At 35.7% G+C, this 27,867-nt stretch overlaps 16 non-coding genes across 16 annotated transcripts; all 16 read left to right on the forward strand.

Moving 5' to 3' along the window:
- The first annotated feature begins 546 nt into the window (after nucleotides 1-546).
- Nucleotides 547-639, forward strand: TRNAI-UAU (transfer RNA isoleucine (anticodon UAU)). The gene is given in 2 exon segments: nucleotides 547-584; nucleotides 604-639. It is a non-coding gene; the product is annotated as a tRNA-Ile (tRNA).
- An 811-nt stretch (nucleotides 640-1,450) lies between these two features.
- Nucleotides 1,451-1,543, forward strand: TRNAI-UAU (transfer RNA isoleucine (anticodon UAU)). Its single transcript is given in 2 exon segments — nucleotides 1,451-1,488; nucleotides 1,508-1,543. It is a non-coding gene; the product is annotated as a tRNA-Ile (tRNA).
- An 809-nt stretch (nucleotides 1,544-2,352) lies between these two features.
- On the forward strand, nucleotides 2,353-2,445 carry TRNAI-UAU (transfer RNA isoleucine (anticodon UAU)). The gene is given in 2 exon segments: nucleotides 2,353-2,390; nucleotides 2,410-2,445. It is a non-coding gene; the product is annotated as a tRNA-Ile (tRNA).
- A 1,715-nt stretch (nucleotides 2,446-4,160) lies between these two features.
- TRNAI-UAU (transfer RNA isoleucine (anticodon UAU)) lies at nucleotides 4,161-4,253 on the forward strand. Its single transcript is given in 2 exon segments — nucleotides 4,161-4,198; nucleotides 4,218-4,253. It is a non-coding gene; the product is annotated as a tRNA-Ile (tRNA).
- Nucleotides 4,254-5,064: 811 nt separating this feature from the next.
- TRNAI-UAU (transfer RNA isoleucine (anticodon UAU)) lies at nucleotides 5,065-5,157 on the forward strand. The gene is given in 2 exon segments: nucleotides 5,065-5,102; nucleotides 5,122-5,157. It is a non-coding gene; the product is annotated as a tRNA-Ile (tRNA).
- An 810-nt stretch (nucleotides 5,158-5,967) lies between these two features.
- On the forward strand, nucleotides 5,968-6,060 carry TRNAT-UGU (transfer RNA threonine (anticodon UGU)). Its single transcript is given in 2 exon segments — nucleotides 5,968-6,005; nucleotides 6,025-6,060. It is a non-coding gene; the product is annotated as a tRNA-Thr (tRNA).
- Nucleotides 6,061-9,592: 3,532 nt separating this feature from the next.
- Nucleotides 9,593-9,685, forward strand: TRNAI-UAU (transfer RNA isoleucine (anticodon UAU)). Its single transcript is given in 2 exon segments — nucleotides 9,593-9,630; nucleotides 9,650-9,685. It is a non-coding gene; the product is annotated as a tRNA-Ile (tRNA).
- Nucleotides 9,686-10,498: 813 nt separating this feature from the next.
- On the forward strand, nucleotides 10,499-10,591 carry TRNAI-UAU (transfer RNA isoleucine (anticodon UAU)). Its single transcript is given in 2 exon segments — nucleotides 10,499-10,536; nucleotides 10,556-10,591. It is a non-coding gene; the product is annotated as a tRNA-Ile (tRNA).
- Nucleotides 10,592-11,399: 808 nt separating this feature from the next.
- On the forward strand, nucleotides 11,400-11,492 carry TRNAI-UAU (transfer RNA isoleucine (anticodon UAU)). Its single transcript is given in 2 exon segments — nucleotides 11,400-11,437; nucleotides 11,457-11,492. It is a non-coding gene; the product is annotated as a tRNA-Ile (tRNA).
- A 2,618-nt stretch (nucleotides 11,493-14,110) lies between these two features.
- Nucleotides 14,111-14,203, forward strand: TRNAI-UAU (transfer RNA isoleucine (anticodon UAU)). Its single transcript is given in 2 exon segments — nucleotides 14,111-14,148; nucleotides 14,168-14,203. It is a non-coding gene; the product is annotated as a tRNA-Ile (tRNA).
- Nucleotides 14,204-15,919: 1,716 nt separating this feature from the next.
- On the forward strand, nucleotides 15,920-16,012 carry TRNAI-UAU (transfer RNA isoleucine (anticodon UAU)). Its single transcript is given in 2 exon segments — nucleotides 15,920-15,957; nucleotides 15,977-16,012. It is a non-coding gene; the product is annotated as a tRNA-Ile (tRNA).
- A 1,716-nt stretch (nucleotides 16,013-17,728) lies between these two features.
- Nucleotides 17,729-17,821, forward strand: TRNAI-UAU (transfer RNA isoleucine (anticodon UAU)). Its single transcript is given in 2 exon segments — nucleotides 17,729-17,766; nucleotides 17,786-17,821. It is a non-coding gene; the product is annotated as a tRNA-Ile (tRNA).
- Nucleotides 17,822-19,535: 1,714 nt separating this feature from the next.
- TRNAI-UAU (transfer RNA isoleucine (anticodon UAU)) lies at nucleotides 19,536-19,628 on the forward strand. Its single transcript is given in 2 exon segments — nucleotides 19,536-19,573; nucleotides 19,593-19,628. It is a non-coding gene; the product is annotated as a tRNA-Ile (tRNA).
- An 810-nt stretch (nucleotides 19,629-20,438) lies between these two features.
- TRNAI-UAU (transfer RNA isoleucine (anticodon UAU)) lies at nucleotides 20,439-20,531 on the forward strand. Its single transcript is given in 2 exon segments — nucleotides 20,439-20,476; nucleotides 20,496-20,531. It is a non-coding gene; the product is annotated as a tRNA-Ile (tRNA).
- Nucleotides 20,532-23,145: 2,614 nt separating this feature from the next.
- TRNAI-UAU (transfer RNA isoleucine (anticodon UAU)) lies at nucleotides 23,146-23,238 on the forward strand. The gene is given in 2 exon segments: nucleotides 23,146-23,183; nucleotides 23,203-23,238. It is a non-coding gene; the product is annotated as a tRNA-Ile (tRNA).
- An 813-nt stretch (nucleotides 23,239-24,051) lies between these two features.
- On the forward strand, nucleotides 24,052-24,144 carry TRNAI-UAU (transfer RNA isoleucine (anticodon UAU)). The gene is given in 2 exon segments: nucleotides 24,052-24,089; nucleotides 24,109-24,144. It is a non-coding gene; the product is annotated as a tRNA-Ile (tRNA).
- Nucleotides 24,145-27,867: the final 3,723 nt, after the last annotated feature.

Below are 27,867 nucleotides of genomic sequence, written 5' to 3' on the forward strand. Positions count from 1 at the left end.
CAATATAGCATGATAATCCATACTGACAGCTCTGGATAGTACCAGCACATTTCTTGCTGGACTTGGTAATGCAAAGAACACAGTAAACAGCTTCACTTTTTACTCAAAAATAAATAATTGACTATTAAAAACCTAACAGTCTTAAATAAGAACATCAGTAAGCACCACTGGCATAATGGATAAGTCACTGCCCTCCTAAGCCAGGGGGTCCAAGTCCCATATGGGGTGGAAGTCATTACAGCAAGTGTCTCATCACTAGAGTTGATATTTTATCCTTGCTTCAACTGTAAAACAGTCTTGCAGTGTTTAGCTTGTATAAAATGACCACAGAGCTAAAATATGACATTAATTATGATAACATTGTTGTTGTTGTTTTTAAACCTTTTCTATCACCGTGGACAGCTTATTCCAGTGCCATCTGGCATGCATGTTCCTTTGTTGCTCATCATTCATCACCAAAAATGATTTTCTTTTTCAATTCTTATGACTGTACTGATTGTATTGAATAAAATCCACATCTAGCATAACCAATTAATGCTGCAAAGTGCTCCAGTGGCGCAATTGGTCAGCGCGCGGTACTTATAAGACAGTATCTGTTGAGCAATGCCGAGGTTGTGAGTTCAAGCCTCATTTGGAGCATCTTTGTATAAAGTTTTTTTTTCCTTTTCTTATGTCATTAGTCATTGATTATAAACTGCTACCATAATATTTAAGATGATATTACAAAGGATGGAAGAAAGAAAGAAAAAACAAAAACATGATTGTGCATTTAAGTTGTCAGCACACATCTGCTTTGGTTCAAATGCACTGCATATCTTCCTTCAGTCAGCCAACAAAACAGCAATGGAAAAGATTAACATACTGTTGGTAAAGCAGTTGCATCAAATTGATTTTCAGCAATATAGCATGATAATCCATACTGACAGCTCTGGATAGTACCAGCACATTTCTTGCTGGACTTGGTAATGCAAAGAACACAGTAAACAGCTTCACTTTTTCCTCAAAAATAAATAATTGACTATTAAAAACCTAACAGTCTTAAATAAGGACATCAGTAAGCACCACTGGCATAATGGATAAGGCACTTTTCTCCTAAGCCAGTGGTTGTGGGTTTAAGTCCCGTCTGAGTTGGAAGTCATTACAGCAAGTGTCTCATCACTTGAGTTGATATTTTATCCTTGCTTCAACTGTAAAAATGTCTTGCAGTGTTTAGCTTGTAAAAAATGACCACAGAAGCTAAAATATGACATTAATTATGCTAACATTGTTGTTGTTGTTTTTTAAACCTTTTCTATCACCGTGGACAGCTTATTCAAGTGCTTCTAGCATGCATGTTCCTTTGTTGCTCATCATTCATCACCAAAAATGATTTTCTTTTTAAATTCTTATGACTGTACTGATTGCATTGAATAAAATCCACATCTAGCATAACCAATCAATGTTGAAAAGTGCTCCAGTGGCGCAATTGGTCAGCGCGCGGTACTTATAAGACAGTATCTGTTGAGCAATGCCGAGGTTGTGAGTTCAAGCCTCACCTAGAGCAGCTTTGTATAGTTTTTTTTTTCCTTTTTTTATGTCATTAGTCATTGATTATAAACTGCTACCTTAATATTTAATATGATATTACAAAGGATGGAAGAAAGAAAGAAAACACACAAACATGATTGTGCATTTAAGTTGTCAGCACACATCTGCTTTGGTTCAAATGCACTGCATATCTTCCTTCAGTCAGCCAACAAAACAGCAATGGAAAAGATTAACATACTGTTGGTAAAGCAGTTGCATCAAATTGATTTTCTGCAATATAGCATGATAATCCATACTGACAGCTCTGGATAGTAATAGCACATTTCTTGCTGGACTTGGTAATGCAAAGAACACAGTAAACAGCTTCACTTTTTTTCAAAAATAAATAATTGACTATTAAAAACCTATCAGTCTTAAATAAGGACATCAGTAAGCACCACTGGCATAATGGATAAGGCACTGTTCTCCTAAGCCAGTGGTTGTGGGTTTAAGTCCCGTCTGAGTTGGAAGTCATTACAGCAAGTGTCTCATCACTTGAGTTGATATTTTATCCTTGCTTCAACTGTAAAAATGTCTTGCAGTGTTTAGCTTGTAAAAAATGACCACAGAAGCTAAAATATGACATTAATTATGCTAACATTGTTGTTGTTGTTTTTTAAACCTTTTCTATCACCGTGGACAGCTTATTCAAGTGCTTCTAGCATGCATGTTCCTTTGTTGCTCATCATTCATCACCAAAAATGATTTTCATTTTCAATTCTTATGACTGTACTGATTGTATTGAATAAAATCCACATCTAGCATAACCAGCTAACACTTCAAAGTGCTCCAGTGGCGCAATTGGTCAGCACGCGGTACTTATAAGACAGTATCTGTTGAGCAATGCCGAGGTTGTGAGTTCAAGCCTCACCTGGAGCATGTTTGTATACTGTTTTTTTCCTTTTCTTTTGTCATTAGTCATTGATTATAAACTGCTACCTTAATATTTAATATGATATTACAAAGGATGGAAGAAAGAAAGAAAAAACACAAACATGATTGTGCATTTAACTTGTCAGCACACATCTGCTTTGGTTCAAATGCACTGCATATCTTCCTTCAGTCAGCCAACAAAACAGCAATGGAAAAGATTAACATACTGTTGGTAAAGCAGTTGCATCAAATTGATTTTCTGCAATATAGCATGATAATCCATACTGACAGCTCTGGATAGTACCAGCACATTTCTTGCTGGACTTGGCAATGCAAAGAACACAGTAAACAGCTTCACTTTTTCCTCAAAAATAAATAATTGACTATTAAAAACCTAACAGTCTTAAATAAGAACATCAGTAAGCACCACTGGCATAATGGATAAGTCACTGCCCTCCTAAGACAGGGGGTCCAAGTTCCATATGGGGTGGAAGTCATTACAGCAAGTGTCTCATCACTAGAGTTGATATTTTATCCTTGCTTCAACTGTAGAACAGTCTTGCAGTGTTTAGCTTGCAAAAAATGACCACAGAAGCTAAAATATGACATTTATTATGATAACATTGTTGTTGTTTTTTTTTAAACCTTTTCTATCACAGTGGACAGCTTATTCAAGTGCCATCTGGCATGCATGTTCCTTTGTTGCTCATCATTCATCACCAAAAATGATTTTCTTTTTCAATTCTTATGACTGTACTGATTGCATTGAATAAAATCCACATCTAGCATAACCAATTAATGTTGCAAAGTGCTCCAGTGGCGCAATTGGTCAGCGCGCGGTACTTATAAGACAGTATCTGTTGAGCAATGCCAAGGTTGTGAGTTCAAGCCTTACCTGGAGCATCTTTGTATACTGTTTTTTTTCCTTTTCTTATGTCATTAGTCATTGATTATAAACTGGTAGCCTTAATATTTAATATGATATTACAAAGGATGGAAGAAAGAAAGAAAACACACAAACATGATTGTGCATTTAAGTTGTCAGCACACATCTGCTTTGGTTCAAATGCACTGCATATCTTCCTTCAGTCAGCCAACAAAACAGCAATGGAAAAGAATAACATACTGTTGGTAAAGCAGTTGCATCAAATTGATTTTCTGCAATATAGCATGATAATCCATACTAACAGCTCTGGATAGTACCAGCACATTTCTTGCTGGACTTGGTAATGCAAAGAACACAGTAAACAGCTTCACTTTTTCCTCAAAAATAAATAATTGACTATTATAAACCTAACAGTCTTAAATAAGGACATCAGTAAGCACCACTGGCATAATGGATAAGGCTCTGTTCTCCTAAGCCAGTGGTTGTGGGTTTAAGTCCCGTCTGAGTTGGAAGTCATTACAGCAAGTGTCTCATCACTTGAGTTGATATTTTATCCTTGCTTCAACTGTAAAACAGTCTTGCAGTGTTTAGCTTGTAAAAAATGACCACAGAAGCTAAAATATGACATTAATTATGATAACATTGTTGTTGTTGTTGTTGTTTTTTAAACCTTTTCTATCACAGTGGACAGCTTATTCAAGTGCCATCTGGCATGCATGTTCCTTTGTTGCTCATCATTTATCACCAAAAATTATTTTCTTTTTCAATTCTTATGACTGTACTGATTGTATTGAATAAAATCCACATCTAGCATAACCAATTAATGCTGGAAAGTGCTCCAGTGGCGCAATTGGTCAGCGCGCGGTACTTATAAGACAGTATCTGTTGAGCAATGCCGAGGTTGTGAGTTCAAGCCTCACCTTGAGCAGCTTTGTATAGTTTTTTTTTTCCTTTTTTTATGTCATTAGTCATTGATTATAAACTGCTACCTTAATATTTAATATGATATTACAAAGGATGGAAGAAAGAAAGAAAACACACAAACATGATTGTGCATTTAAGTTGTCAGCACACATCTGCTTTGGTTCAAATGCACTGCATATCTTCCTTCAGTCAGCCAACAAAACAGCAATGGAAAAGAATAACATACTGTTGGTAAAGCAGTTGCATCAAATTGATTTTCTGCAATATAGCATGATAATCCATACTGACAGCTCTGGATAGTACCAGCACATTTCTTGCTGGACTTGGTAATGCAAAGAACACAGTAAACAGCTTCAATTTTTTTTCAAAAATAAATAATTGACTATTAAAAACCTATCAGTCTTAAATAAGGACACCAGTAAGCACCACTGGCATAATGGATAAGGCACTGTACTCCTAATCCAGTGGTTGTGGGTTTTAAGTCCCGTCTGAGTTGGAAGTCATTACAGCAAGTGTCTCATCACTAGAGTTGATATTTTATCCTTGCTTCAACTGTAAAAATGTCTTGCAGTGTTTAGCTTGTAAAAAATGACCACAGAAGCTAAAATATGACATTAATTATGATAACATTGTTGTTGTTGTTTTTTAAACCTTTTCTATCACCGTGGACAGCTTATTCAAGTGCTTCTAGCATTCATGTTCCTTTGTTGCTCATCATTCATCACCAAAAAGGATTTTCATTTTCAATTCTTATGACTGTACTGATTGTATTGAATAAAATCCACATCTAGCATAACCAATTAACGCTGCAAAGTGCTCCAGTGGCGCAATTGGTCAGCGCGCGGTACTTATAAGACAGTATCTGTTGAGCAATGCCGAGGTTGTGAGTTCAAGCCTCACCTGGAGCGTCTTTGTGTACTGTTTTTTTCCTTTTCTTATGTCATTAGTCATTGATTATAAACTGCTACCTTAATATTTAATATGATATTACAAAGGATGGAAGAAAGAAAGAAAAAACACAAACATGATTGTGCATTTAACTTGTCAGCACACATCTGCTTTGGTTCAAATGCACTGCATATCTTCCTTCAGTCAGCCATCAAAACAGCAATGGAAAAGAATAACATACTGTTGGTAAAGCTGTTGCATCAAATTGATTTTCTGCAATATAGCATGATAATCCATACTGACAGCTCTGGATAGTACCAGCACATTTCTTGCTGGACTTGGTAATGCAAAGAACACAGTAAACAGCTTCACTTTTTCCTCAAAAATAAATAATTGACTATTAAAAACCTAACAGTCTTAAATAAGGACATCAGTAAGCACCACTGGCATAATGGATAAGGTACTGTTCTCCTAAGCCAGTGGTTGTGGGTTTAAGTCCCGTCTGAGTTGGAAGTCATTACAGCAAGTGTCTCATCACTTGAGTTGATATTTTATCCTTGCTTCAACTGTAAAACAGTCTTGCAGTGTTTAGCTTGTAAAAAATGACCACAGAAGCTAAAATATGATATTAATTATGATAACATTGTTGTTGTTGTTTTTTAAACCTTTTCTATCACAGTGGACAGCTTATTCAAGTGCCATCTGGCATGCATGTTCCTTTGTTGCTCATCATTCATCACCAAAAATGATTTTCTTTTTCAATTCTTATGACTGTACTGATTGCATTGAATAAAATCCACATCTAGCATAACCAATCAATGTCGCAAAGCGCTCCAGTGGCGCAATTGGTCAGCGCGCGTTACTTGTAAGACAGTATCTGTTGAGCAATGCCGAGGTTGTGAGTTCAAGCCTTACCTGGAGCATCTTTGTATACTGTTTTTTTTTCCTTTTCTTATGTCATTAGTCATTGATTATAAACTGGTAGCCTTAATATTTAATATGATCTTACAAAGGATGGAAGAAAGAAAGAAAACACACAAACATGATTGTGCATTTAAGTTGTCAGCACACATCTGCTTTGGTTCAAATGCACTGCATATCTTCCTTCAGTCAGCCAACAAAACAGCAATGGAAAAGAATAACATACTGTTGGTAAAGCAGTTGCATCAAATTGATTTTCTGCAATATAGCATGATAATCCATACTGACAGCTCTGGATAGTACCAGCACATTTCTTGCTGGACTTGGTAATGCAAAGAACACAGTAAACAGCTTCACTTTTTCCTCAAAAATAAATAATTGACTATTATAAACCTAACAGTCTTAAATAAGGACATCAGTAAGCACCACTGGCATAATGGATAAGGCACTGTTCTCCTAAGCCAGTGGTTGTGGGTTTAATTCCCGTCTGAGTTGGAAGTCATTACAGCAAGTGTCTCATCACTTGAGTTGATATTTTATCCTTGCTTCAACTGTAAAACAGTCTTGCAGTGTTTAGCTTGTAAAAAATGACCACAGAAGCTAAAATATGACATTAATTATGATAACATTGTTGTTGTTGTTTTTTAAACCTTTTCTATCACAGTGGACAGCTTATTCAAGTGCCATCTGGCATGCATGTTCCTTTGTTGCTCATCATTTATCAACAAAAATTATTTTCTTTTTCAATTCTTATGACTGTACTGATTGTATTGAATAAAATCCACATCTAGCATAACCAATTAATGCTGCAAAGTGCTCCAGTGGCGCAATTGGTCAGCGCGTGGTACTTATAAGACCGTATCTGTTGAGCAATGCTGAGGTTGTGAGTTCAAGCCTCACCTAGAGCAGCTTTGTATAGTTTTTTTTTTCCTTTTTTTATGTCATTAGTCATTGATTATAAACTGCTACCTTAATATTTAATATGATATTACAAAGGATGGAAGAAAGAAAGAAAGAAAACATACAAACATGATTGTGCATTTAAGTTGTCAGCACACATCTGCTTTGGTTCAAATGCACTGCATATCTTCCTTCAGTCAGCCAACAAAACAGCAATGGAAAAGATTAACATACTGTTGGTAAAGCAGTTGCATCAAATTGATTTTCTGCAATATAGCATGATAATCCATACTGACAGCTCTGGATAGTAATAGCACATTTCTTGCTGGACTTGGTAATGCAAAGAACACAGTAAACAGCTTCACTTTTTTTCAAAAATAAATAATTGACTATTAAAAACCTATCAGTCTTAAATAAGGACATCAGTAAGCACCACTGGCATAATGGATAAGGCACTGTTCTCCTAAGCCAGTGGTTGTGGGTTTAAGTCCCGTCTGAGTTGGAAGTCATTACAGCAAGTGTCTCATCACTTGAGTTGATATTTTATCCTTGCTTCAACTGTAAAAATGTCTTGCAGTGTTTAACTTGTAAAAAATGACCACAGAAGCTAAAATATGACATTAATTATGATAACATTGTTGTTGTTGTTTTTTAAACCTTTTCTATCACAGTGGACAGCTTATTCAAGTGCCATCTGGCATGCATGTTCCTTTGTTGCTCATCATTTATCAACAAAAATTATTTTCTTTTTCAATTCTTATGACTGTACTGATTGTATTGAATAAAATCCACATCTAGCATAACCAACTAATGCTGCAAAGTGCTCCAGTGGCGCAATTGGTCAGCGCGTGGTACTTATAAGACAGTATCTGTTGAGCAATGCTGAGGTTGTGAGTTCAAGCCTCACCTAGAGCAGCTTTGTATAGTTTTTTTTTTCCTTTTTTTATGTCATTAGTCATTGATTATAAACTGCTACCTTAATATTTAATATGATATTACAAAGGATGGAAGAAAGAAAGAAAGAAAACATACAAACATGATTGTGCATTTAAGTTGTCAGCACACATCTGCTTTGGTTCAAATGCACTGCATATCTTCCTTCAGTCAGCCAACAAAACAGCAATGGAAAAGATTAACATACTGTTGGTAAAGCAGTTGCATCAAATTGATTTTCTGCAATATAGCATGATAATCCATACTGACAGCTCTGGATAGTAATAGCACATTTCTTGCTGGACTTGGCAATGCAAAGAACACAGTAAACAGCTTCACTTTTTTTCAAAAATAAATAATTGACTATTAAAAACCTATCAGTCTTAAATAAGGACATCAGTAAGCACCACTGGCATAATGGATAAGGCACTGTTCTCCTAAGACAGGGGGTCCAAGTTCCATATGGGGTGGAAGTCATTACAGCAAGTGTCTCATCACTAGAGTTGATATTTTATCCTTGCTTCAACTGTAGAACAGTCTTGCAGTGTTTAGCTTGCAAAAAATGACCACAGAAGCTAAAATATGACATTTATTATAACATTGTTGTTGTTTTTTTTTAAACCTTTTCTATCACAGTGGACAGCTTATTCAAGTGCCATCTGGCATGCATGTTCCTTTGTTGCTCATCATTCATCACCAAAAATGATTTTCTTTTTCAATTCTTATGACTGTACTGATTGCATTGAATAAAATCCACATCTAGCATAACCAATCAATGTTGCAAAGTGCTCCAGTGGCGCAATTGGTCAGCGCGCGGTACATATAAGACAGTATCTGTTGAGCAATGCCGAGGTTGTGAGTTCAAGCCTTACCTGGAGCATCTTTGTTTACTGTTTTTTTTTTCATTTTCTTATGTCATTAGTCATTGATTATAAACTGGTAGCCTTAATATTTAATATGATATTACAAAGGATGGAAGAAAGAAAGAAAGAAAACACACAAACATGATTGTGCATTTAAGTTGTCAGCACACATCTGCTTTGGTTCAAATGCACTGCATATCTTCCTTCAGTCAGCCAACAAAACAGCAATGGAAAAGAATAACATACTGTTGGTAAAGCAGTTGCATCAAATTGATTTTCTGCAATATAGCATGATAATCCATACTGACAGCTCTGGATAGTACCAGCACATTTCTTGCTGGACTTGGTAATGCAAAGAACACAGTAAACAGCTTCACTTTTTCCTCAAAAATAAATAATTGACTATTATAAACCTAACAGTCTTAAATAAGGACATCAGTAAGCACCACTGGCATAATGGATAAGGCACTGTTCTCCTAAGCCAGTGGTTGTGGGTTTAAGTCCCGTCTGAGTTGGAAGTCATTACAGCAAGTGTCTCATCACTTGAGTTGATATTTTATCCTTGCTTCAACTGTAAAACAGTCTTGCAGTGTTTAGCTTGTAAAAAATGACCACAGAAGCTAAAATATGACATTAATTATGATAACATTGTTGTTGTTGTTGTTTTTTAAACCTTTTCTATCACAGTGGACAGCTTATTCAAGTGCCATCTGGCATGCATGTTCCTTTGTTGCTCATCATTTATCTCCAAAAATTATTTTCTTTTTCAATTCTTATGACTGTACTGATTGTATTGAATAAAATCCACATCTAGCATAACCAATTAATGCTGCAATGTGCTCCAGTGGCGCAATTGGTCAGCGCACGGTACTTATAAGACGGTATCTGTTGAGCAATGCCGAGGTTGTGAGTTCAAGCCTCACCTAGAGCAGCTTTGTATATTTTTTTTTTTCCTTTTTTTATGTCATTAGTCATTGATTATAAACTGCTACCTTAATATTTAATATGATATTACAAAGGATGGAAGAAAGAAAGAAAAAACACAAACATGATTGTGCATTTAAGTTGTCAGCACACATCTGCTTTGGTTCAAATGCACTGCATATCTTCCTTCAGTCAGCCAACAAAACAGCAATGGAAAAGATTAACATACTGTTGGTAAAGCAGTTGCATCAAATTGATTTTCTGCAATATAGCATGATAATCCATACTGACAGCTCTGGATAGTAATAGCACATTTCTTGCTGGACTTGGTAATGCAAAGAACACAGTAAACAGCTTCACTTTTTTTCAAAAATAAATAATTGACTATTAAAAACCTATAAGTCTTAAAAAAGGACATCAGTAAGCACCACTGGCATAATGGATATGGCACTGTTCTCCTAAGCCAGTGGTTGTGGGTTTAAGTCCCGTCTGAGTTGGAAGTCATTACAGCAAGTGTCTCATCACTTGAGTTGATATTTTATCCTTGCTTCAACTGTAAAACAGTCTTGCAGTGTTTAGCTTGTAAAAAATGACCACAGAAGCTAAAATATGACATTAATTATGATAACATTGTTGTTGTTGTTGTTTTTTAAACCTTTTCTATCACCGTGGACAGCTTATTCAAGTGCCATCTGGCACGCATGTTTCTTTGTTGCTCATCATTCATCACCAAAAATGATTTTCTTTTTCAATTCTTATGACTGTACTGATTGTATTGAATAAAATCCACATCTAGCATAACCAATTAATGCTGCAAAGTGCTCCAGTGGCGCAATTGGTCAGCGTGCGGTACTTATAAGACAGTATCTGTTGAGCAATGCCGAGGTTGTGAGTTCAAGCCTCACCTGGAGCATCTTTGTATACTGTTTTTTTTTCCTTTTCTTATGTCATTAGTCATTGATTACAAACTGCTACCTTAATATTTAATATGATATTACAAAGGATGGAAGAAAGAAAGAAAAAACACAAACATGATTGTGCATTTAAGTTGTCAGCACACATCTGCTTTGGTTCAAATGCACTGCATATCTTCCTTCAGTCAGCCAACCAACATAACAGCAATGGAAAAGATTAACATACTGTTGGTAAAGCAGTTGCATCAAATTGATTTTCTGCAATATAGCATGATAATCCATACTGACAGCTCTGAATAGTACCAGCACATTTCTTGCTGGACTTGGTAATGCAAAGAACACAGTAAACAGCTTCACTTTTTCCTCAAAAATAAATAATTGACTATTAAAAACCTAACAGTTTTAAATAAGAACATCAGTAAGCACCACTGGCATAATGGATAAGTCACTGCCCTCCTAAGACAGGGGTCCAAGTTCCATATGGGGTGGAAGTCATTACAGCAAGTGTCTCATCACTAGAATTGATATTTTATCCTTGCTTTGACTGTAAAACAGTCTTGCAGTGTTTAGCTTGCAAAAAATGACCACAGAAGCTAAAATATGACATTTATTATGATAACATTGTTGTTGTTTTTTTTAAACATTTTCTATCACCGTGGACATCTTATTTAAGTACCATCTGGCATGCATGTTCCTTTGTTGCTCATCATTTATCACCAAAAATGATTTTCTTTTTCAATTCTTATGACTGTACTGATTGCATTGAATAAAATCCTCATCTAGCATAACCAATCAATGTTGCAAAGCGCTCCAGTGGCGCGATTGGTCAGCGCGCGGTACTTATAAGACAGTATCTGATGAGCAATGCCGAGGTTGTGAGTTCAAGCCTCACCTGGAGCATCTTTGTATACTGATTTTTTTCCTTTTCTTATGTCATTAGTCATTGATTATAAACTTGTAGCCTTAATATTTAATATGATATTACAAAGGATGGAAGAAAAAAAGAAAACACACAAACATGATTGTGCATTTAAGTTGTCAGCACACATCTGCTTTGGTTCAAATGCACTGCATATCTTCCTTCAGTCAGCCAACAAAACAGCAATGGAAAAGAATAACATACTGTTGGTAAAGCAGTTGCATCAAATTGATTTTCTGCAATATAGCATGATAATCCATACTGACAGCTCTGGATAGTACCAGCACATTTCTTGCTGGACTTGGTAATGCAAAGAACACAGTAAACAGCTTTAATTTTTTTTCAAAAATAAATAATTGACTATTAAAAACCTATCAGTCTTAAATAAGGACATCAGTAAGCACCACTGGCATAATGGATAAGGCACTGTACTCCTAATCCAGTGGTTGTGGGTTTTAAGTCCCGTCTGAGTTGGAAGTCATTACAGCAAGTGTCTCATCACTAGAGTTGATATTTTATCCTTGCTTCAACTGTAAAAATGTCTTGCAGTGTTTAGCTTGTAAAAAATGACCACAGAAGCTAAAATATGACATTAATTATGATAACATTGTTGTTGTTGTTTTTTAAACCTTTTCTATCACCGTGGACAGCTTATTCAAGTGCTTCTAGCACGCATGTTCCTTTGTTGCTCATCATTCATCACCAAAAAGGATTTTAATTTTCAATTCTTATGACTGTACTGATTGTATTGAATAAAATCCACATCTAGCATAACCAATTAACGCTGCAAAGTGCTCCAGTGGCGCAATTGGTCAGCGAGCGGTACTTATAAGACAGTATCTGTTGAGCAATGTCGAGGTTGTGAGTTCAAGCCTCACCTGGAGTATCTTTGTGTACTGTTTTCTTCCTTTTCTTATGTCATTAGTCATTGATTATAAACTGCTACCTTAATATTTAATATGATATTACAAAGGATGGAAGAAAGAAAGAAAAAACACAAACATGATTGTGCATTTAACTTGTCAGCACACATCTGCTTTGGTTCAAATGCACTGCATATCTTCCTTCAGTCAGCCATCAAAACAGCAATGGAAAAGAATAACATACTGTTGGTAAAGCAGTTGCATCAAATTGATTTTCTGCAATATAGCATGATAATCCATACTGACAGCTCTGAATAGTACCAGCACATTTCTTGCTGGACTTGGTAATGCAAAGAACACAGTAAACAGCTTCACTTTTTCCTCAAAAATAAATAATTGACTATTAAAAACCTAACAGTTTTAAATAAGAACATCAGTAAGCACCACTGGCATAATGGATAAGTCACTGCCCTCCTAAGACAGGGGTCCAAGTTCCATATGGGGTGGAAGTCATTACAGCAAGTGTCTCATCACTAGAATTGATATTTTATCCTTGCTTCGACTGTAAAACAGTCTTGCAGTGTTTAGCTTGCAAAAAATGACCACAGAAGCTAAAATATGACATTTATTATGATAACATTGTTGTTGTTTTTTTTAAACATTTTCTATCACCGTGGACATCTTATTTAAGTACCATCTGGCATGCATGTTCCTTTGTTGCTCATCATTTATCACCAAAAATGATTTTCTTTTTCAATTCTTATGACTGTACTGATTGCATTGAATAAAATCCACATCTAGCATAACCAATCAATGTTGCAAAGCGCTCCAGTGGTGCAATTGGTCAGCGCGCGGTGCTTATAAGACAGTATCTGTTGAGCAATGCCGAGGTTGTGAGTTCAAGCATCACCTGGAGCATCTTTGTATACTGATTTTTTTCCTTTTCTTATGTCATTAGTCATTGATAATAAACTTGCAGCCTTAATATTTAATATGATATTACAAAGGATGGAAGAAAGAAAGAAAACACAAAAACATGATTGTGCATTTAAGTTGTCAGCACACATCTGCTTTGGTTCAAATGCACTGCATATCTTCCTTCAGTCAGCCAACAAAACAGCAATGGAAAAGAATAACATACTGTTGGTAAAGCAGTTGCATCAAATTGATTTTCTGCAATATAGCATGATAATCCATACTGACAGCTCTGGATAGTACCAGCACATTTCTTGCTGGACTTGGTAATGCAAAGAACACAGTAAACAGCTTCAATTTTTTTTCAAAAATAAATAATTGACTATTAAAAACCTATCAGTCTTAAATAAGGACATCAGTAAGCACCACTGGCATAATGGATAAGGCACTGTACTCCTAATCCAGTGGTTGTGGGTTTTAAGTCCCGTCTGAGTTGGAAGTCATTACAGCAAGTGTCTCATCACTAGAGTTGATATTTTATCCTTGCTTCAACTGTAAAAATGTCTTGCAGTGTTTAGCTTGTAAAAAATGACCACAGAAGCTAAAATATGACATTAATTATGATAACATTGTTGTTGTTGTTGTTGTTTTTTAAACCTTTTCTATCACCGTGGACAGCTTATTCAAGTGCTTCTAGCATGCATGTTCCTTTGTTGCTCATCATTCATCACCAAAAATGATTTTCTTTTTCAATTCTTATGACTGTACTGATTGCATTGAATAAAATCCACATCTAGCATAACCAATCAATGTTGCAAAGAGCTCCAGTGGCGCAATTGGTCAGCGCGCGGTGCTTATAAGACAGTATTTGTTGAGCAATGCCGAGGTTGTGAGTTCAAGCCTCACCTGGAGCATCTTTGTATACTGATTTTTTTCCTTTTCTTATGTCATTAGTCATTGATAATAAACTTGTAGCCTTAATATTTAATATGATATTACAAAGGATGGAAGAAAGAAAGAAAAAACACAAACATGATTGTGCATTTAACTTGTCAGCACACATCTGCTTTGGTACAAATGCACTGCATATCTTCCTTCAGTCAGCCATCAAAACAGCAATGGAAAAGAATAACATACTGTTGGTAAAGCAGTTGCATCAAATTGATTTTCTGCAATATAGCATGATAATCCATACTGACAGCTCTGGATAGTACCAGCACATTTCTTGCTGGACTTGGTAATGCAAAGAACACAGTAAACAGCTTCACTTTTTCCTCAAAAATAAATAATTGACTATTAAAAACCTAACAGTCTTAAATAAGGACATCAGTAAGCACCACTGGCATAATGGATAAGGCACTGTTCTCCTAAGCCAGTGGTTGTGGGTTTAAGTCCCGTCTGAGTTGGAAGTCATTACAGCAAGTGTCTCATCACTTGAGTTGATATTTTATCCTTGCTTCAACTGTAAAACAGTCTTGCAGTGTTTAGCTTGTAAAAAATGACCACAGAAGCTAAAATATGACATTAATTATGATAACATTGTTGTTGTTGTTTTTTAAACCTTTTCTATCACAGTGGACAGCTTATTCAAGTGCCATCTGGCATGCATGTTCCTTTGTTGCTCATCATTTATCACCAAAAATTATTTTCTTTTTCAACTCTTATGACTGTACTGATTGTATTGAATAAAATCCACATCTAGCATAAACAATTAATGCTGCAAAGTGCTCCAGTGGCGCAATTGGTCAGCGCACGGTACTTATAAGACAGTATCTGTTGAGCATTGCCGAGGTTGTGAGTTCAAGCCTCACCTAGAGCAGCTTTGTATAGTTTTTTTTCTTCCTTTTTTTATGTCATTAGTCATTGATTATAAACTGCTACCTTAATATTTAATATGATATTACAAAGGATGGAAGAAAGAAAGAAAAAACACAAACATGATTGTGCATTTAAGTTGTCAGCACACATCTGCTTTGGTTCAAATGCACTGCATATCTTCCTTCAGTCAGCCAACAAAACAGCAATGGAAAAGATTAACATACTGTTGGTAAAGCAGTTGCATCAAATTGATTTTCTGCAATATAGCATGATAATCCATACTGACAGCTCTGGATAGTAATAGCACATTTCTTGCTGGACTTGGTAATGCAAAGAACACAGTAAACAGCTTCACTTTTTTTCAAAAATAAATAATTGACTATTAAAAACCTATCAGTCTTAAATAAGGACATCAGTAAGCACCACTGGCATAATGGATAAGGCACTGTTCTCCTAAGCCAGTGGTTGTGGGTTTAAGTCCCGTCTGAGTTGGAAGTCATTACAGCAAGTGTCTCATCACTTGAGTTGATATTTTATCCTTGCTTCAACTGTAAAACAGTCTTGCAGTGTTTAGCTTGTAAAAAATGACCACAGAAGCTAAAATATGACATTAATTATGATAACATTGTTGTTGTTGTTTTTTAAACCTTTTCTATCACCGTGGACAGCTTATTCAAGTGCCGTCTGGCATGCATGTTTCTTTGTTGCTCATCATTCATCACCAAAAATGATTTTCTTTTTCAATTCTTATGACTGTACTGATTGTATTGAATAAAATCCACATCTAGCATAACCAATTAATGCTGTAAAGTGCTCCAGTGGCGCAATTGGTCAGCGTGCGGTACTTATAAGACAGTATCTGTTGAGCAATGCCGAGGTTGTGAGTTCAAGCCTCACCTGGAGCATCTTTGTATACTGTTTTTTTTTCCTTTTCTTATGTCATTAGTCATTGATTATAAACTGCTACCTTAATATTTAATATGATATTACAAAGGATGGAAGAAAGAAAGAAAAAACACAAACATGATTGTGCATTTAAGTTGTCAGCATACATCTGCTTTGGTTCAAATGCACTGCATATCTTCCTTCAGTCAGCCAACAAAACAGCAATGGAAAAGATTAACATACTGTTGGTAAAGCAGTTGCATCAAATTGATTTTCTGCAATATAGCATGATAATCCATACTGACAGCTCTGGATAGTACCAGCACATTTCTTGCTGGACTTGGTAATGCAAAGAACACAGTAAACAGCTTCACTTTTTCCTCAAAAATAAATAATTGACTATTAAAAACCTAACAGTCTTAAATAAGGACATCAGTAAGCACCACTGGCATAATGGATAAGGCACTGTTCTCCTAAGCCAGTGGTTGTGGGTTTAAGTCCCGTCTGAGTTGGAAGTCATTACAGCAAGTGTCTCATCACTTGAGTTGATATTTTATCCTTGCTTCAACTGTAAAACAGTCTTGCAGTGTTTAGCTTGTAAAAAATGACCACAGAAGCTAAAATATGACATTAATTATGATAACATTGTTGTTGTTGTTTTTTAAACCTTTTCTATCACAGTGGACAGCTTATTCAAGTGCCATCTGGCATGCATGTTCCTTTGTTGCTCATCATTTATCACCAAAAATTATTTTCTTTTTCAACTCTTATGACTGTACTGATTGTATTGAATAAAATCCACATCTAGCATAAACAATTAATGCTGCAAAGTGCTCCAGTGGCGCAATTGGTCAGCGCACGGTACTTATAAGACAGTATCTGTTGAGCATTGCCGAGGTTGTGAGTTCAAGCCTCACCTAGAGCAGCTTTGTATAGTTTTTTTTCTTCCTTTTTTTATGTCATTAGTCATTGATTATAAACTGCTACCTTAATATTTAATATGATATTACAAAGGATGGAAGAAAGAAAGAAAAAACACAAACATGATTGTGCATTTAAGTTGTCAGCACACATCTGCTTTGGTTCAAATGCACTGCATATCTTCCTTCAGTCAGCCAACAAAACAGCAATGGAAAAGATTAACATACTGTTGGTAAAGCAGTTGCATCAAATTGATTTTCTGCAATATAGCATGATAATCCATACTGACAGCTCTGGATAGTAATAGCACATTTCTTGCTGGACTTGGTAATGCAAAGAACACAGTAAACAGCTTCACTTTTTTTCAAAAATAAATAATTGACTATTAAAAACCTATCAGTCTTAAATAAGGACATCAGTAAGCACCACTGGCATAATGGATAAGGCACTGTTCTCCTAAGCCAGTGGTTGTGGGTTTAAGTCCCATCTGAGTTGGAAGTCATTACAGCAAGTGTCTCATCACTTGAGTTGATATTTTATCCTTGCTTCAACTGTAAAACAGTCTTGCAGTGTTTAGCTTGTAAAAAATGACCACAGAAGCTAAAATATGACATTAATTATGATAACATTGTTGTTGTTGTTTTTTAAACCTTTTCTATCACCGTGGACAGCTTATTCAAGTGCCATCTGGCATGCATGTTTCTTTGTTGCTCATCATTCATCACCAAAAATGATTTTCTTTTTCAATTCTTATGACTGTACTGATTGTATTGAATAAAATCCACATCTAGCATAACCAATTAATGCAGTAAAGTGTTCCAGTGGCGCAATTGGTCAGCGTGCGGTACTTATAAGACAGTATCTGTTGAGCAATGCCGAGGTTGTGAGTTCAAGCCTCACCTGGAGCATCTTTGTATACTGTTTTTTTTTCCTTTTCTTATGTCATTAGTCATTGATTATAAACTGCTACCTTAATATTTATTATGATATTACAAAGGATGGAAGAAAGAAAGAAAAAACACAAACATGATTGTGCATTTAAGTTGTCAGCATACATCTGCTTTGGTTCAAATGCACTGCATATCTTCCTTCAGTCAGCCAACAAAACAGCAATGGAAAAGATTAACATACTGTTGGTAAAGCAGTTGCATCAAATTGATTTTCTGCAATATAGCATGATAATCCATACTGACAGCTCTGGATAGTACCAGCACATTTCTTGCTGGACTTGGTAATGCAAAGAACACAGTAAACAGCTTCACTTTTTCCTCAAAAATAAATAATTGACTATTAAAAACTTAACAGTCTTAAATAAGAACATCAGTAAGCACCACTGGCATAATGGATAAGTCACTGCCCTCCTAAGACAGGGGGTCCAAGTTCCATATGGGGTGGAAGTCATTACAGCAAGTGTCTCATCACTAGAGTTGATATTTTATCCTTGCTTCAACTGTAGAACAGTCTTGCAGTGTTTAGCTTGCAAAAAATGACCACAGAAGCTAAAATATGACATTTATTATGATAACATTGTTGTTGTTTTTTTTTAAACCTTTTCTATCACAGTGGACAGCTTATTCAAATGCCATCTGGCATGCATGTTCCTTTGTTGCTCATCATTCATCACCAAAAATGATTTTCTTTTTCAATTCTTATGACTGTACTGATTGCATTGAATAAAATCCACATCTAGCATAACCAATCAATGTTGCAAAGTGCTCCAGTGGCGCAATTGGCCAGCGCGCGGTACTTATAAGACAGTATCTGTTGAGCAATGCCGAGGTTGTGAGTTCAAGCCTTACCTGGAGCATCTTTGTATACTGTTTTTTTTCCTTTTCTTATGTCATTAGTCATTGATTATAAACTGGTAGCCTTAATATTTAATATGATATTACAAAGGATGGAAGAAAGAAAGAAAGAAAACACACAAACATGATTGTGCATTTAAGTTGTCAGCACACATCTGCTTTGGTTCAAATGCACTGCATATCTTCCTTCAGTCAGCCAACAAAACAGCAATGGAAAAGAATAACATACTGTTGGTAAAGCAGCTGCATCAAATTGATTTTCTGCAATATAGCATGATAATCCATACTGACAGCTCTGGATAGTACCAGCACATTTCTTGCTGGACTTGGTAATGCAAAGAACACAGTAAACAGCTTCACTTTTTCCTCAAAAATAAATAATTGACTATTATAAACCTAACAGTCTTAAATAAGAACATAAGTAAGCACCACTGGCATAATGGATAAGGCACTGTTCTCCTAAGCCAGTGGTTGTGGGTTTAAGTCCCGTCTGAGTTGGAAGTCATTACAGCAAGTGTCTCATCACTTGAGTTGATATTTTATCCTTGCTTCAACTGTAAAAATGTCTTGCAGTGTTTAGCTTGTAAAAAATGACCACAGAAGCTAAAATATGACATTAATTATGATAACATTGTTGTTGTTGTTTTTAAACCTTTTCTATCACAGTGGACAGCTTATTCAAGTGCCATCTGGCATGCATGTTCCTTTGTTGCTCATCATTTATCACCAAAAATTATTTTCTTTTTCAATTCTTATGACTGTACTGATTGTATTGAATAAAATCCACATCTAGCATAACCAATTAATGCAGCAAAGTGCTCCAGTGGCGCAATTGGTCAGCGCACGGCACTTATAAGACGGTATCTGTTGAGCAATGCCGAGGTTGTGAGTTCAAGCCTCACCTAGAGCAGCTTTGTATAATTTTTTTTTTCCTTTTTTTATGTCATTAGTCACTGATTATAAACTGCTACCTTAATATTTAATATGATATTACAAAGGATGGAAGAAAGAAAGAAAAAACACAAACATGATTGTGCATTTAAGTTGTCAGCACACATCTGCTTTGGTTCAAATGCACTGCATATCTTCCTTCAGTCAGCCAACAAAACAGCAATGGAAAAGATTAACATACTGTTGGTAAAGCAGTTGCATCAAATTGATTTTCTGCAATATAGCATGATAATCCATACTGACAGCTCTGGATAGTAATAGCACATTTCTTGCTGGACTTGGTAATGCAAAGAACACAGTAAACTGCTTCACTTTTTTTCAAAAATAAATAATTGACTATTAAAAACCTATCAGTCTTAAATAAGGACATCAGTAAGCACCACTGGCATAATGGATATGGCACTGTTCTCCTAAGCCAGTGGTTGTGGGTTTAAGTCCCGTCTGAGTTGGAAGTCATTACAGCAAGTGTCTCATCACTTGAGTTGATATTTTATCCTTGCTTCAACTGTAAAACAGTCTTGCAGTGTTTAGCTTGTAAAAAATGACCACAGGAGCTAAAATATGACATTAATTATGATAACATTGTTGTTGTTGTTTTTTAAACCTTTTCTATCACCGTGGACAGCTTATTCAAGTGCCATCTGGCATGCATGTTTCTTTGTTGCTCATCATTCATCACCAAAAATGATTTTCTTTTTCAATTCTTATGACTGTACTGATTGTATTGAATAAAATCCACATCTAGCATAACCAATTAATGCTGCAAAGTGCTCCAGTGGCGCAATTGGTCAGCGTGCGGTACTTATAAGAGAGTATCTGTTGAGCAATGCTGAGGTTGTGAGTTCAAGCCTCACCTGGAGCATCTTTGTATACTGTTTTTTTTTCCTTTTCTTATGTCATTAGTCATTGATTATAAACTGCTACCTTAATATTTAATATGATATTACAAAGGATGGAAGAAAGAAAGAAAAAACACAAACATGATTGTGCATTTAACTTGTCAGCACACATCTGCTTTGGTTCAAATGCACTGCATATCTTCCTTCAGTCAGCCAACATAACAGCAATGGAAAAGATTAACATACTGTTGGTAAAGCAGTTGCATCAAATTGATTTTCTGCAATATAGCATGATAATCCATACTGACAGCTCTGAATAGTACCAGCACATTTCTTGCTGGACTTGGTAATGCAAAGAACACAGTAAACAGCTTCACTTTTTCCTCAAAAATAAATAATTGACTATTAAAAACCTAACAGTTTTAAATAAGAACATCAGTAAGCACCACTGGCATAATGGATAAGTCACTGCCCTCCTAAGACAGGGGTCCAAGTTCCATATGGGGTGGAAGTCATTACAGCAAGTGTCTCATCACTAGAATTGATATTTTATCCTTGCTTCGACTGTAAAACAGTCTTGCAGTGTTTAGCTTGCAAAAAATGACCACAGAAGCTAAAATATGACATTTATTATGATAACATTGTTGTTGTTTTTTTAAACATTTTCTATCACCGTGGACATCTTATTTAAGTACCATCTGGCATGCATGTTCCTTTGTTGCTCATCATTTATCACCAAAAATGATTTTCTTTTTCAATTCTTATGACTGTACTGATTGCATTGAATAAAATCCACATCTAGCATAACCAATAAATGTTGCAAAGCACTCCAGTGGCGCAATTGGTCAACACGCGGTACTTATAAGACAGTATCTGATGAGCAATGCCGAGGTTGTGAGTTCAAGCCTCACCTGGAGCATCTTTGTATACTGATTTTTTTCCTTTTCTTATGTCATTGGTCATTGATTATAAACTTGTAGCCTTAATATTTAATATGATATTACAAAGGATGGAAGAAAGAAAGAAAACACACAAACATGATTGTGCATTTAAGTTGTCAGCACACATCTGCTTTGGTTCAAATGCACTGCATATCTTCCTTCAGTCAGCCAACAAAACAGCAAATGGAAAAGAATAACATACTGTTGGTAAAGCAGTTGCATCAAATTGATTTTCTGCAATATAGCATGATAATCCATACTGACAGCTCTGGATAGTACCAGCACATTTCTTGCTGGACTTGGTAATGCAAAGAACACAGTAAACAGCTTCAATTTTTTTTCAAAAATAAATAATTGACTATTAAAAACCTATCAGTCTTAAATAAGGACATCAGTAAGCACCACTGGCATAATGGATAAGGCACTGTACTCCTAATCCAGTGGTTGTGGGTTTTAAGTCCCGTCTGAGTTGGAAGTCATTACAGCAAGTGTCTCATCACTAGAGTTGATATTTTATCCTTGCTTCAACTGTAAAAATGTCTTGCAGTGTTTAGCTTGTAAAAAATGACCACAGAAGCTAAAATATGACATTAATTATGATAACATTGTTGTTGTTGTTGTTGTTTTTTAAACCTTTTCTATCACCGTGGACAGCTTATTCAAGTGCTTCTAGCATGCATGTTCCTTTGTTGCTCATCATTCATCACCAAAAAGGATTTTCATTTTCAATTCTTATGACTGTACTGATTGTATTGAATAAAATCCACATCTAGCATAACCAATTAACGCTGCAAAGTGCTCCAGTGGTGCAATTGGTCAGCGCGCGGTAATTATAAGACAGTATCTGTTGAGCAATGCCGAGGTTGTGAGTTCAAGCCTCACCTGGAGTATCTTTGTGTACTGTTTTCTTCCTTTTCTTATGTCATTAGTCATTGATTATAAACTGCTACCTTAATATTTAATATGATATTACAAAGGATGGAAGAAAGAAAGAAAGAAAACACACAAACATGATTGTGCATTTAAGTTGTCAGCACACATCTGCTTTGGTTCAAATGCACTGCATATCTTCCTTCAGTCAGCCATCAAAACAGCAATGGAAAAGAATAACATACTGTTGGTAAAGCAGTTGCATCAAATTGATTTTCTGCAATATAGCATGATAATCCATACTGACAGCTCTGAATAGTACCAGCACATTTCTTGCTGGACTTGGTAATGCAAAGAACACAGTAAACAGCTTCACTTTTTCCTCAAAAATAAATAATTGACTATTAAAAACCTAACAGTTTTAAATAAGAACATCAGTAAGCACCACTGGCATAATGGATAAGTCACTGCCCTCCTAAGACAGGGGTCCAAGTTCCATATGGGGTGGAAGTCATTACAGCAAGTGTCTCATCACTAGAATTGATATTTTATCCTTGCTTCGACTGTAAAACAGTCTTGCAGTGTTTAGCTTGCAAAAAATGACCACAGAAGCTAAAATATGACATTTATTATGATAACATTGTTGTTGTTTTTTTTAAACATTTTCTATCACCGTGGACATCTTATTTAAGTACCATCTGGCATGCATGTTCCTTTGTTGCTCATCATTTATCACCAAAAATGATTTTCTTTTTCAATTCTTATGACTGTACTGATTGCATTGAATAAAATCCACATCTAGCATAACCAATCAATGTTGCAAAGCGCTCCAGTGGCGCAATTGGTCAGCGCGCGGTGCTTATAAGACAGTATCTGTTGAGCAATGCCGAGGTTGTGAGTTCAAGCCTCACCTGGAGCATCTTTGTATACTGATTTTTTTCCTTTTCTTATGTCATTAGTCATTGATAATAAACTTGTAGCCTTAATATTTAATATGATATTACAAAGGATGGAAGAAAGAAAGAAAACACAAAAACATGATTGTGCATTTAAGTTGTCAGCACACATCTGCTTTGGTTCAAATGCACTGCATATCTTCCTTCAGTCAGCCAACAAAACAGCAATGGAAAAGAATAACATACTGTTGGTAAAGCAGTTGCATCAAATTGATTTTCTGCAATATAGCATGATAATCCATACTGACAGCTCTGGATAGTACCAGCACATTTCTTGCTGGACTTGGTAATGCAAAGAACACAGTAAACAGCTTCAATTTTTTTTCAAAAATAAATAATTGACTATTAAAAACCTATCAGTCTTAAATAAGGACATCAGTAAGCACCACTGGCATAATGGATAAGGCACTGTACTCCTAATCCAGTGGTTGTGGGTTTTAAGTCCCGTCTGAGTTGGAAGTCATTACAGCAAGTGTCTCATCACTAGAGTTGATATTTTATCCTTGCTTCAACTGTAAAAATGTCTTGCAGTGTTTAGCTTGTAAAAAATGACCACAGAAGCTAAAATATGACATTAATTATGATAACATTGTTGTTGTTGTTTTTTAAACCTTTTCTATCACCGTGGACAGCTTATTCAAGTGCCATCTGGCATGCATGTTTCTTTGTTGCTCATCATTCATCACCAAAAATGATTTTCTTTTTCAATTCTTATGACTGTACTGATTGTATTGAATAAAATCCACATCTAGCATAACCAACTAATGCTGCAAAGTGCTCCAGTGGCGCAATTGGTCAGCGTGCGGTACTTATAAGATAGTATCTGTTGAGCAATGCCGAGGTTGTGAGTTCAAGCCTCACCTGGAGCTTCTTTGTATACTGTTTTTTTTTCCTTTTCTTATGTCATTAGTCATTGATTATAAACTGCTACCTTAATATTTAATATGATATTACAAAGGATGGAAGAAAGAAAGAAAAAACACAAACATGATTGTGCATTTAAGTTGTCAGCATACATCTGCTTTGGTTCAAATGCACTGCATATCTTCCTTCAGTCAGCCAACAAAACAGCAATGGAAAAGATTAACATACTGTTGGTAAAGCAGTTGCATCAAATTGATTTTCTGCAATATAGCATGATAATCCATACTGACAGCTCTGAATAGTACCAGCACATTTCTTGCTGGACTTGGTAATGCAAAGAACACAGTAAACAGCTTCACTTTTTCCTCAAAAATAAATAATTGACTATTAAAAACCTAACAGTCTTAAATAAGAACATCAGTAAGCACCACTGGCATAATGGATAAGTCACTGCCCTCCTAAGACAGGGGTCCAAGTTCCATATGGGGTGGAAGTCATTACAGCAAGTGTCTCATCACTAGAATTGATATTTTATCCTTGCTTCGACTGTAAAACAGTCTTGCAGTGTTTAGCTTGCAAAAAATGACCACAGAAGCTAAAATATGACATTTATTATGATAACATTGTTGTTGTTTTTTTTAAATATTTTCTATCACCGTGGACATCTTATTTAAGTACCATCTGGCATGCATGTTCCTTTGTTGCTCATCATTTATCACCAAAAATGATTTTCTTTTTCAATTCTTATGACTGTACTGATTGCATTGAATAAAATCCACATCTAGCATAACCAATCAATGTTCCAAAGCGTTCCAGTGGCGCAATTGGTCAGCGCGCGGTACTTATAAGACATTATCTGTTGAGCAACGCCGAGGTTGTGAGTTCAAGCCTCACCTGGAGCATCTTTGTATACTGTTTTTTTCCTTTTCTTATGTCATTAGTCATTGATTATAAACTGCTACCTTAATATTTAATATGATATTACAAAGGATGGAAGAAAGAAAGAAAAAACACAAACATGATTGTGCATTTAACTTGTCAGCACACATCTGCTTTGGTTCAAATGCACTGCATATCTTCCTTCAGTCAGCCATCAAAACAGCAATGGAAAAGAATAACATACTGTTGGTAAAGCAGTTGCATCAAATTGATTTTCTGCAATATAGCATGATAATCCATACTGACAGCTCTGGATAGTACCAGCACATTTCTTGCTGGACTTGGTAATGCAAAGAACACAGTAAACAGCTTCACTTTTTCCTCAAAAATAAATAATTGACTATTAAAAACCTAACAGTCTTAAATAAGGACATCAGTAAGCACCACTGGCATAATGGATAAGGCACTGTTCTCCTAAGCCAGTGGTTGTGGGTTTAAGTCCCGTCTGAGTTGGAAGTCATTACAGCAAGTGTCTCATCACTTGAGTTGATATTTTATCCTTGCTTCAACTGTAAAACAGTCTTGCAGTGTTTAGCTTGTAAAAAATGACCACAGAAGCTAAAATATGACATTAATTATGATAACATTGTTGTTGTTGTTTTTTAAACCTTTTCTATCACAGTGGACAGCTTATTCAAGTGCCATTTGGCATGCATGTTCCTTTGTTGCTCATCATTTATCACCAAAAATTATTTTCTTTTTCAATTCTTATGACTGTACTGATTGTATTGAATAAAATCCACATCTAGCATAACCAACTAATGCTGCAAAGTGCTCCAGTGGCGCAATTTGTCAGCGCGCTGTACTTATAAGACAGTATCTGTTGACCAATGGCGAGGTTGTGAGTTCAAGCCTCACCTAGAGCAGCTTCGTATAGTTTTTTTTTCCTTTACTTATGTCATTAGTCATTGATTATAAAATGCTACCTTAATATTTAATATGATATTACAAAGGATGGAAGAAAGAAAGAAAACACACAAACATGATTGTGCATTTAAGTTGTCAGCACACATCTGCTTTGGTTCAAATGCACTGCATATCTTCCTTCAGTCAGCCAGCAAAACAGCAATGGAAAAGATTAACATACTGTTGGTAAAGCAGTTGCATCAAATTGATTTTCTGCAATATAGCATGATAATCCATACTGACAGCTCTGGATAGTACCAGCACATTTCTTGCTGGACTTGGTAATGCAAAGAACACAGTAAACAGCTTCACTTTTTCCTCAAAAATAAATAATTGACTATTAAAAACCTAACAGTCTTAAATAAGAACATCAGTAAGCACCACTGGCATAATGGATAAGTCACTGCCCTCCTAAGACAGGGGTCCAAGTTCCATATGGGGTGGAAGTCATTACAGCAAGTGTCTCATCACTAGAATTGATATTTTATCCTTGCTTCGACTGTAAAACAGTCTTGCAGTGTTTAGCTTGCAAAAAATGACCACATAAGCTAAAATATGACATTTATTATGATAACATTGTTGTTGTTTTTTTTAAACATTTTCTATCACCGTGGACATCTTATTTAAGTACCATCTGGCATGCATGTTCCTTTGTTGCTCATCATTTATCACCAAAAATGATTTTCTTTTTCAATTCTTATGACTGTACTGATTGCATTGAATAAAATCCACATCTAGCATAACCAATCCATGTTGCAAAGCGCTCCAATGGCGCAATTAATCAGCGCGCGGTACTTATAAGACAGTATCTGTTGAGCAATGCAGAGGTTGTGAGTTCAAGCCTCACCTGGAGCATCTTTGTATACTGATTTTTTTCCTTTTCTTATGTCATTAGTCATTGATTATAAACTTGTAGCCTTAATATTTAATATGATATTACAAAGGATGGAAGAAAGAAAGAAAACACACAAACATGATTGTGCATTTAAGTTGTCAGCACACATCTGCTTTTGTTCAAATGCACTGCATATCTTCCTTCATTCAGCCAACAAAACAGCAATGGAAAAGAATAACATACTGTTGGTAAAGCAGTTGCATCAAATTGATTTTCTGCAATATAGCATGATAATCCATACTGACAGCTCTGGATAGTACCAGCACATTTCTTGCTGGACTTGGTAATGCAAAGAACACAGTAAACAGCTTCAATTTTTTTTCAAAAATAAATAATTGACTATTAAAAACCTATCAGTCTTAAATAAGGACATCAGTAAGCACCACTGGCATAATGGATAAGGCACTGTTCTCCTAAGCCAGTGGTTGTGGGTTTAAGTCCCGTCTGAGTTGGAAGTCATTACAGCAAGTGTCTCATCACTTGAGTTGATATTTTATCCTTGCTTCAACTGTAAAACAGTCTTGCAGTGTTTAGCTTGTAAAAAATGACCACAGAAGCTAAAATATGACATTAATTATGATAACATTGTTGTTGTTGTTTTTTAAACCTTTTCTATCACAGTGGACAGCTTATTCAAGTGCCATCTGGCATGCATGTTCCTTTGTTGCTCATCATTTATCACCAAAAATTATTTTCTTTTTCAACTCTTATGACTGTACTGATTGTATTGAATAAAATCCACATCTAGCATAAACAATTAATGCTGCAAAGTGCTCCAGTGGCGCAATTGGTCAGCGCACGGTACTTATAAGACAGTATCTGTTGAGCATTGCCGAGGTTGTGAGTTCAAGCCTCACCTAGAGCAGCTTTGTATAGTTTTTTTTCTTCCTTTTTTTATGTCATTAGTCATTGATTATAAACTGCTACCTTAATATTTAATATGATATTACAAAGGATGGAAGAAAGAAAGAAAAAACACAAACATGAT

The sequence above is a fragment of the Pseudophryne corroboree genome, chromosome 4 (assembly GCF_028390025.1).
Source record: "Pseudophryne corroboree isolate aPseCor3 chromosome 4, aPseCor3.hap2, whole genome shotgun sequence".
In the NCBI taxonomy this organism is placed as follows: Eukaryota; Metazoa; Chordata; class Amphibia; order Anura; family Myobatrachidae; genus Pseudophryne; species Pseudophryne corroboree.